Genomic DNA, 11,562 nt, shown 5'->3' on the forward strand with positions numbered 1-11,562 from the left:
TAGAGAAGAACAATCTGCATGGAAAGGGCTGTAGAAATTCTTGTGATGCATTATACATGTGTGTCTTACAGTACCACATGTAAGCAGATATGGTATTATAGTCTTTCTCAGTCGCTTTGGTACATTTCTCAGATCAGAATTGAAATTCTCAAAACTACTTGTTTGATCTTCACATCATGTCACTTGTGCACATCAAAAATGCAGCTTCTAATTTCTTTGAACAAGTTGTAAATGCTTTGGTACATCCATGCAAATGTATGTACAATTCTCTGCTGTTTCCTACATTATCCTACATTATCAATTGCTTATGTCATGTTGATCAAAATGTATTATAATGGTTCTCTGTTTAACAGTCTCACCCCCCACAACATTTAGGCATTAGTTCATCATATAAGTCTTGACATGCAAAATGGTTGACAAGTTGTCATGACATGTCAAGCATATTTCTATAAATTCCCATGAGACTTTTTTCTAAATCTGTCCTCAATTGGTAAATTGCTCCCAGGTGAATCTTGGCTTTTCTCCAATGAAGGGAAATGTGTGAAGGATAAGATCAACCAGTTTTCTGAAATAGCTCAAATGTGGATGAGAATTTGTGGCCCAACAGACAGGAACGTCGGGAAGGTGCACTGTAATTCCTACAGCACTGCATGCACAGTGTTCCCTAAGGACATGTCCTATGTTCACATTTCTGTTATGCAGTGCTGTCTTTTCCTTTCTGTATTGCAATGACATGGCCTGTCAGTACAAACAGTAAAAGCATAAATGTGAGTCATGTCCAGTATCTTGCAATCAATCTCCCACACACACTTGTAATTTACAATTTACAATAATTGTCATCAAAACTTTAGCCATAGTTTTACATCAGAATATCCCTCCAGAGTACACTGTTATACTGACAAAATGACTAAGCAATTTGACTGTCTTATCCGTACACAATGACACGAGGACTTGTCATTCTGATGCACTGACATGTTCATTGACACAGATATTTACTTTTGAGAGATGAACTAAGGATTTTGAGCAAGAGACTGGCCTTTGCAGGTAATCCATGTTTTACTATTTGTACAAATTGTTCTGAGAAATGCACTTACTGTTTTGCAAATGTCAAGGATGATTTGAGAAATGTACCAAAGCGACTGAGAAAAACTGTATTATAGACAGACAGACAGACACAAAATTAACTGTGTTTTGTTACTGTATACAGATAATAAACAATAAAATAAAATAATTTGTAATATGTGAAATATTTTTCTTAAAATAAGAAAACACTACATTTAAATGTGTGCACAGATGATATTCCAGTCAGAATAAACACCTTAGACATGATGAGCTCTCTTTTTTTCTGACTGCTGGAGAAGCAGGTTGGAAAATAATATATTATTTAAAGGGGACATATTATGCAAAACTCACTTTTTCATTGCTTTAGTATGTGTATTTGCGTATCCAGAGTGCCTCCTCACCCCTTAAACGTAAGTTTTGACAACTACGTCAACATTTTGTAAACTGCCATAGTCTGAAAATGTGTCTCTTTACAAGCCGTTTTAATTTCACCTGGCTTATTACATCACAAGCCGGGTGATGTGAACATTCAAGCCCTCGCTCCCATGGTTACCTCAGCTACCAGAGCGAAGCTTCTAAACCGACCGTTTAGAGCAGGGCTGTGAAACTGGTGGGTAGAGAACCCAATCTGCTCAATCTTTTGTTTTTTTCTGACCAAAGCATGTTACTAACATTACTTTGAGACATCAAGGTACCATGTCAAGAAGCAGAAATGAGCATAATATGTCCCCTTTAAATTTGATTTAAGCCAATGACATATTGTACTGAGACCATTTCTAAGAGTTATATGTTGAGCAGTGAAGAGTGCTACATCAACATGCAAGGGCAAATCTACAAAGATAATTAGATGCTGTACTGAGCAGTAGGAGGTCAGTTTTTGATGTTTTTATGCACTATACGCATATGAAAAAAGATTGACATGTACTGTATGTTTAATACGAATAGGAGAGTTGAAACTTGTATTTCACTCTTTGTATTTCATATAGTACATGTGGTTGTACTGACATAGACCGTGAATGCTTTGATCCATCATGGAGTAATAATAGTGTGAGAACATCAGTCATTCACCTGCCCAGGTAGCTTTAGTTTGAGTCAACAACCATCACAAAACATAATCATAATAATATCTGACACCTGATAACTGCTGGTCTTACCGGCTGCTGCTGAAAATAACTGTGCCTGCATTTATGAAATGTCTTTCTCCTCCTCAATAAAACCTTCAGGTGCAGGATGAACAAGTGCCTCAGCAGTGTGGCCTCTCATCATTGTATTTCTGTTTTTTTCCACAGAGTCCTCCTCGTCCACAATAGATCCCTGGCTGAGCTTAATGAAACACAAACACGCCCCAGAGGCTCCGACTGACTTGCTAAACACGTCGTTGTTGAACAGTGCAGCGGTGTAGCGAATTAGCATTTATGCCCACATAAAAATCCATTTACTGATCCATTAGCTTAGCATAGTGCTAATGAGTTGCCAGTGATGACTCGCAAGGGATTTTGGTTAGCAAGCGAATCGTCATTAAAGGTAGGCACTTAGAGGGCCACAGCCTCATACATGTGCATTGTCAGGATTAGCACTGAGATTTAATATGAACCTCACTTTTCATGTTTGTTTGATTGTTTTTTTCTACATGTATCCAATTCTATTTTTTTCTCAATGCCCCCCAGACAGCTGCATGTCTGGCCTGTGAGAGTTGGAAGAGCTGCTGTCACAGGAAATCTGTCGCACTATCCCTCAGACTAATAATGAGGAGGCGACTGCTCCCAACAAATTACAGACCGTCCCTGATAGAGCAACAGTGGCTGCAGAAATCACTCTTCACAGGTAAGCAAGCAAAAAGCAACATATAATCAAAATCATCTATGCACCGATCGCTATGCAGCTTATGATTCCTAAAGAGATTTCAATTTTTTTTTCTTGGCCTTTACTCTCTCATATTACAACAGACACTTCAATGTCAAACCCAGACCCGCTCAGGTGCAGGTATGTGCAGCGTGGCACCGTGCCACATCCACTTGACACCGATGAATGTGAAAAGCAGACATGCAGCTGAATTAAATGTCACTCATACCTCTCTGAGTGATTTCCTATGAGGAGCAGCGCAACCAGAATCATATCCACGTCATCTGAAAACCTTTCCTGGCTGCCAAAGCCTCTCCGACTGGGACCGCCACACTGAAAAGGGTTCAGCTCTGGGGGGGTTGGTGGAGGGTGAGGGTGCGGGGGGTAAAATGGTCGTTTTGCTAGAGTAACACAAGCTAATTTATCATTCTCCAGGGGTCAGGCGACGCTCCCTTGGTTGTGAATTTTAATGTTGTTTTTTATGGGTCTTAATAAACTCTATTTTGCTGCGAGCGTTTATGTAGAAGAGCACAACATCCTTCACTCGGCTCATTTAGTGAGTCAAGGAGAGAGGGGCCTGAGCCAAATGTAACCAATGGAGTCATCATTTTCTTACACTAATAGGACACAGTGAGCTGAAACATCGAAGGTATTGGAAAAGCTATGGGAGATGCACATGTGTTTATTGGAGATCTGTGTTGCACTGTCACACCGTGTATGCTGGATATTAATTCTCATTATAAAATTAAAGCAGCACTTGGGGAATATTTCAATATAATGTTAATACTTTACTGACAATAATTGGATGATTATGCTAATGAGCATACTAACAATATTCAGACCCACTATTTGCAGACTCTATTGAGTTGTACGTCATATTTTGAATTGATAAAACTGCATTTTTTCCTCATCAATCTACACTCAGTACTTCGAAAAAATGAGACATCTTCACAAAAATATTCAGACACCCCACAATTTCTCCACATTGTAGTTTGGAGAATCCTCTGCTTTAATAATAGTTATTATAATAATCTTTATTTTAGAACGCTTAAAAAAAAACTCCATTGCTTGACAAAGCCAACAAACATGGAATCAATAAAATCAAATAGAAGAAATATAGATAAAGCAATTAAAAGTTACATGTATTCAAAACAATAGAGTAATTTCAAGACAAAAAAATATCTTTACTGAAATTAAAACTAGGAAAACCTCTGTGACATTAGTTATTTTAAGAGGAGCTTTAATAATTGTTGAGTGTGTCCAGACATTGACTGTCAATCCCAAACAACTCTCTGTGGACCTTTGTGAAACTTTGGAGTTTGGAGCCACTGGGACGAGAGCTGACCATCTGGGCAAACTGAGTGATCAGGGCAGAAGGGCCTCAGTTATGTGATGGGACTAAGAGCCCAAATGTTACTCTAACAGAGCTTCCAAAGTCCTCTCTGTAGAACTGGAGGAACCTGTTGAACGGACAGCACTGCACCAATCTGGCCTTCATGGTCGAGTGGAGATGTGGAAGCCACTAAAAGAGACATGACAGGCAGAATTTAAAGGACTGGGAGCATGAGGGGAAAGATTCTCTGGTTGGATGAGACAAAAATTGAACCCTTGGTGCAGAACTTCAACACGTCTCAATTCAGGGACCAGATCCATATCCCTACACAAGCCAAGGCGAAAATGAAATGAGATGGTCTAGTTTAGGATGGGTTTCAACTTTCATCCCCTGCTACTGTTTTATGTGCACATAATTCATTCCCCGGAAATGAAGGATCCATGTCCTGGCTACATTTGAAATCTTCAGATTTGGGCATACTTGTATTGCTTCTGTGAAGGAATCTGTCTTCAAATGCATCCTTCAAACCGAGACGCAGCTTTATGTCTGGTAAACACCAGTAACTGCCCATCATCTGCTGAAGCTGGTGCTGGCAGCATGATAAAGGAGGGGGGCTTGGGAGGCTGAGAGGGATGAGGGGTGGAAGGGATGAGGCAACTAGATACAGAGAAGAAAACCTGCTCCGAAGCGGACCAGACCTGAGGCTTGGACTAACAGCTCACCTCAGCATGACAACTACCTGCAGCAGGACAACGCTCCAGTGACTCTGGGACAAGTCTCTGACTGTTCTTGAATGTGACCTGCCAAAGCCCAGATTTAAACCCAACAGAACATCTGTGCAGAGACCTGGAGACTTCCAGCTGTTCACAGACACCTTCACTTCACACGGAGCTTCAGAGGATCTGCAGGGAAGAGAAGGATAAACTTCCTAAATCCAGGTGTGTAGAGCTTGTAGAGACTCACACAGGATGACTTGAATCTGTAATTGCTGCCAAAGAAGCTTAGTGAAAGTGTCTGAATACTTCCACTTGAGTTTTATTAAATTTGGTTTAGAGTTAGTTTTTCATTTTGTCATTATATTACAGCTTCATTCCTGAGGTAACTGTGTAAGGCCTTTTTGGTTCATGGAGGTAGCGCGCACACCAGAGGTGGATGGTAATGAAGTAGATGTACTTCGTTACACTACTTAAAGCAGATAACAGCGGCACGGCCGTTTCGGCTAATGCTGTGTTCAAGGCAGGCTTTTGAAACCGTAAGTTACAGCTTCAAGTCACAACTACGACTTGGTAGCGTTCCAGGTAACCCGTAGCTCGTGTTTTTACCGTCCTGTTGTCTGTGAAAGTTCCCTATAACGGCCACTCGTAACTTCCGACCCGTGAACTCGTACCAGATCGAACTGGTATGACTTCACAGGAAGGAAAAACACAAAGTACGAGTTTCCTTGAACGCACCATGAGTTAGCAGCCCCCGCCCTTGTCAGGCATCAATTGGTCCTCGTGCTACGTCACCACATTCACGCGCATCCCTTGGCTGCACACACAGCCCTTCATGCCGTTCTCTCCCCTCATTGGATAACACTTGTATCCCACAAGGAAAATTTTCTCCTCGGGTTACAGCAGAGCAGAGTGACGGAGAGACTCGTGTTTAGGCTGAAATACTTCATGTAAGTGATTGCTGATGGAAAATAGGACTATTTAGGACTTATATTAACAAAAACATTCCACTGATATCTGCTTTAAGTAGTTTTTTTGAGGATCTGTACTTTACTCAATTTTTCTTTTAATCAGGACTTTTACTTTTACTCTACTACATTTAAAAGTTAAAAAATATACTTTTACTTTGACGTTTGCCACCTCATTACTTGTTTCAAATTAAAATAGAAATATAAGAGGTACTTTTTTGTGTTCTTAGGCAGACAGACGCTTTATTTATAGTTATGTTCTCAGACAGACACGAGACACTTGATTCCCTCACTCGACATGTTTACTCAGGTGTTTTTGTTTTATCAAACCACATCTATTCAACTGGAAGTGAAATAAAGAGAACAAGTAATTTTGATACTTCAGTATATTTTTTCACAAGATACTTTTGATACTTAAGTACATTTAATGTGAGCTATTTTAAGACTTTACTCAAGTGATTTTCTTTTGGGTGACTTTAACTTTTACCAGTCATTTTCAGTTATGGTATTTGTACTTTAATTAGTTTTGTTTTTGTTTTTTCAAGTACTTTATACACCTCTGGCACACACACAAACACACACAATTCCACCAAAATGTTGTGGCAATTGCAACCAAGATGCTAATGTTTGGTCTAGAGCAGAACTTAGAATACTTTGTCACATAACATCGGTAGTTACCATTAAGTAAAATTCTAGGACAATACGAGATATTTGTGTGTGTGTGTGTGTGTGTGTGTGTGTGTGTGTGTGTGTGTGTGTGTGTGTGTGTGTGTGTGTTACCTCCATGAACAAAAAGATGGAACCGAAGACTTTGGTTTAGCGCCACAATAAAAACATATGGCAGATAACCCACTGTGCTAGGATTTGGATGAATCTGTTGCTTGATCACTTTATCTCTTTATCTGTTGTTGTTGTTGTTGTTGTTGTTGTTGTTGTTGTTGTTGTTGTTGTTGTTGTTGTTGTTGTTGTTGTAGCAGTGAGGCTCTAAGGATGGTAAACGTTAATGTGCAGTGGAGCAGCTGCCCAGAGCAGATAGTGAATTGTCCCTCTGAGTGTCAGGGAGGGCTCTTGGACCATCCCGAAGACGGAGACACAGGGGTCAAATTTTGCAATTGACCCATTTACGCGGCAGGAAATTCACTGTGATGAGGGTATGGATCTCTGTGCAGGCCTACTGACCTGTTTATCGAATTTTAAAAGGTTAAGTGGTGCCATTTAACACCGGGGTCAATTCATCATACGAACGCTTCCCACCGCATGTGTCACACTGATCCCCGGCCCTGCATGCAGACAATTAACTGTCGTACTGCTGAGGACTCGCTTGTTTATCTGAGTGCTTATTGCCTTTGGACTCAACAGCAGCTTCCTTCAGATCCACACAAAGAGAACATCCAGATGTCATGGTCATGGTGGGCGCTGGGCACTCACAGAAGGAGAAGGACAAATGTAGGTTTTATTAGGCAAACAAGTCGGTTTAAAGTCAAGCAAAGTGAACATCAACAGAAAAATAGTTTTCTCTACTCAAAGACAGAATTCAATGGAATCTGCATTTCTGTTGATGAAATGAAACATAATAGGTGTATTATAAATAAGGAAATAAGCAGAAGCGTGGCTGCAGCACATCAAGCACAATCACACAGATTGTGTTATTGATCGAAGAAGTGGAGGGTAAAACATCCTCAGAGAATAAGGCTGGCAATATTCTGTTTTCAGTTTGTCAACAAATCCCATGAAAAGACCTAAACCAATAATGAATTGATCCAACTAACAAGTGCTGTTTGTGCAGCCAAAGCCTGATACAGCTCATTCCCCCATTGTTGCCATGTTGTTGTAGTTTATTTTAACTCAATCAAACAAACAATTTGCAGAAATGAATTGAGCACCAAAAGTGTATTAATCTGCGGTGGAAAATAGTCCACCAGATGCACTACTTACTCCCGTTCTGCAAATTAAACTATATATTTGGGACCTGTTTTAAAATTTAAAATTCATGTCCTCATCAAGAATAAATAGGCTTTTAATAGAGAACCACAGAGAAATTGCAAACTATTCAGAGACACACATGTGTTTTTTGTCTTTCCATTGCATTTACAGAAAATAAGAAAACTGCAGAATGAAATCAGCCTTGAGCTTGAACTCATTTGCAGAATTAAGTTTGGTAACTAAATCATATTTCATGAATATTTATATTTGTCAAAAATTCATGATATAAAAGCCTGAGTGCTTTCACTCTTATCTTGAGTCTTCTTTAAAGACAGTTATCATAAATTCATGCTTTCCTGAATACACCATGATCAGGCTCCATTCTTCTGCTCTGTGGCCTTATGAATACAAATGATTAAAGCCCATAATTTACTTTTATTATTATTTTTTAACATTTTATAACTGCTTGTACCTCACAGCGTCTACCTGCTGTGACAATAAAAGATTTCCTGCCTTTTCTCTGAACCAGAGAGAAAGCAATTAATAATAAAAAATCTTTATTGTTCATGTAATTATTGTCAGTAAATATGGCTGCATAACCCAAGGCTGTCTATCCATTCAGACTCACACCTCAGTCCCACGACGGGTGATTAAACACGATCCATATTTGCCCAACAGGACAGACTCCCTTCTCCATGCCTCCAACCAAAGAAATGAGATATCCTCAACTGTGAAATATGTAAAAGTGAAAAAAAAATGTCTGTCATTGCAGGCAGTCTGTCATTGCCAGTGTTGATTAGCTCAAACTCAGTGTAGCTCAGTGTACTGTCCCAGCCCTCCTGACTCCAAGACGAGGTCCTCTGGGTTTTAGCTGTGACAGATTGAGGGTGTCAGGAGGGACTCCCAAGGGTGTGTGTGTGTGTGTGGGAGAGTGTGTTGGACTGTGTGCATCTGTGCATGCGTGTAGTACCCATTTAAGTGTGTGTACACGCATTTGCCTTTGTGCATCGGTGCATGATCTAATGTGTGCTCATTTGTGTGTATGTGCTCGCTGCCCACATACTGTTAGTGTGTGAGAGAGTGTATATGTGTGTTTGTGTGTACTTGCAGGCTGACTGAACCAGGACCAAATTTTCTTCTGTGAATCACATGTCTCCCATCAGTCTGACAGCATTAAGCCTAGCCCAGTCAATACCCCAAGGGCCGCCAATCCCTGTAACTGGACGACGGAGAGAGAGACAGACACTGGAGGGTGACTGAGAACGGGTGAGAGGGGGGAGACAAAGTGAGTGTGTAATGGAGATATTATATATAACTTGATAGATAAGAGCCTCGTTCACATTGCACACTGATGTTTTCTAGATCCGTTTGGCCAAAAACCTGCAACAAGATTTCCATATGGATGATATGAAATGTGGAGGATCTTCCATGCTGTTTCATCTGAGCACAACGCTGTCATCATCATTTTTTCATTCCGAAAGTCAATTTTAAGTTTCACATACCTATGATTAAATGATGATTCTTTTTGTAGGCTTTTTAAGTTAAAAATGAAAAGTCATACTGAGCACGCAGAGAGGAGCCGAGTGCAGACAAAAGGCAGACGGCTGCAGGAACAGATGACAGTCGACTTGGGAAAACTCATACAGAGACAGAAAAATGATGTTGACAGAGCAACAGAAAAACGACACCAGAGGCGTGTCAACAAACAAGCATCACAGACACTGACCAGGGAAAGCGCCACAACCCAGCTCGGTGTTAACTTCTTCTGCTGGTTGTGGTGTTTTTGCAGGCAGGGGGGTACTTCATCAAGCCTGGGTGCCGGTGGCCTCCCCCTGGCTACGCTGCTGCTGTCAGGAGCGAGCAACACCAGCGGCAACGGGTCTCAGTGGCTCACTGCTACTCTGACTCCTCCTTTCTCTTAGCTTAACTCCGCTCTATCATTTTAACCAGCCTCTGGTTCTTGTTGACACTATTTGAAAATTCAACGATGCACTTTAATCACACTGCTAGCATACCAGAGTCAACTCAACAGTTTATTCAAGGGAATTGGATTCATGTAAAGTGGACGTGACAGTGTGAAGCAAACATGCAGCAACTCAAGTGATAATGTTTCCACGTGAGAATTTAAAGTTCAGTGAAGACAAAAACTGCATCAGTTAAAAGTTGAGCCGTCACATTAACAGTGCAGTTAGGTACCAATGCAAGAGATCTTGGTTTTGCTACAGTGGCCCTGAAAGCTCAGCACACTGCAGCTTAAAGGGACGACGAGGAGTTTCGGAAAGTGAAGTGTTTTCACACTAAATTTCCCACAGTGAAATTCTTGGACCGGCGCAAGACTGACGAAAGCGAAACCATTTGCCAAGAATGTTTTCATTGATCAAGAACAAAAGTCGGAGGTTCGAAGACGATCAGATGCCGTCGTAGTTCCGACCATAACTCGCGATCCGGCGTTATTCCCATGACCCGCCGGGCAGTGTCAGGGAAATAGAGATATTTATCGAAAATTACCAAGTATGGGTAATTACCAAGTGTGGGTAATGTAGATTCATCCACATTGATATGAGACTCTTAAAGTAACATTGCGCAGTTTTTCGGCCTTAAAATAATGTTTCCAGACTCATTGCAATGGTAGAAAAATGGTTAATAGGATGAATGGTGCTGCCGCTGCAGCCTGAGCGGGGTCGCGGCGGCTGAAACTGCACTATGTAACTTCCCTGCACGGGTACGAATAACCACCCCCCCTCCCCTCTGCGTCGAGGGAGAGACGTGGTGGGTAAAAGCGAAACTTACGGTTCCCCTCTGATCGTCGTCGTTGTCGTCGCCGCCACCCGCCCCCCCCCCTCCCCCCTCCCCCGACCACCCGCCACACAGTCTCCTTGCAAACATGTGGGAAATACTGTCGTTTATTAATGGGAATAAACGCTGGATGCGCTCGCTGATAAGTTTCATTTTCGTTTTTCCCCCCAGACGATAGCGTTTCGCAACCAGATGGTGGAAGCACTGAGCTGAAACTCCGCAATGTTGCTTTAACCAACCAAAAGCAAACTTCTCAGGGTCTCTTTAAGAAAACACAGGCAAAGACATGAACGAAACTGCAAATTCACACAGAGCTATGACACAACTACATGTTTATTTTAAAAAGGGCATGTTAACATGAAAATATTGTCAGGTGGAGAGGTTGGCGATCCTGGAAAAACGGTTCTAGCAGGCCACATTTTGAAAATACACAAGTCAAAAGTCCTGCAGCTGTCACAGAGGTCTGATTATTTTCGTTTCTTTTTCTGAAAACATAATGTATTGACTACTCCCAGGATAATTTCACCCAGTAGCCTATAACAAAAAGTGTTTCTGAACATGATTACCAACCAACTTTAACATTTGTTTCAGGAGATCAGCTCTGGCCTCAGGTGTGAACGCACCCAAGACACATTCAAGATGCATCTAAGATCTGATCACTCAGGCACATTCAGAGGTGGTGTGAAGCACATGTGTCCACATTCATTTAGCAGAGTGAAAGCAAACGTGTTCTGACCACAATGAAGGACAAACTGCGCTACTGATGTCTTCCCCCATGGTTTCATTATAAACCGAAAACATTTTACTGTTTTAAATTCAAACTTTATTCTATTGTAAGAGCTATGACGAACACAGAAATTCACACAATCCTTCCCCCATCTCCTCTCTCTCTCTCTCTCTCTCTCTCTCTCTCACACACACACAC

Source organism: Trachurus japonicus, chromosome 7, assembly GCF_045865225.1.
Source record: "Trachurus japonicus isolate A0001 chromosome 7, Traja_1.0".
NCBI classification, from domain to species: Eukaryota; Metazoa; Chordata; class Actinopteri; order Carangiformes; family Carangidae; genus Trachurus; species Trachurus japonicus.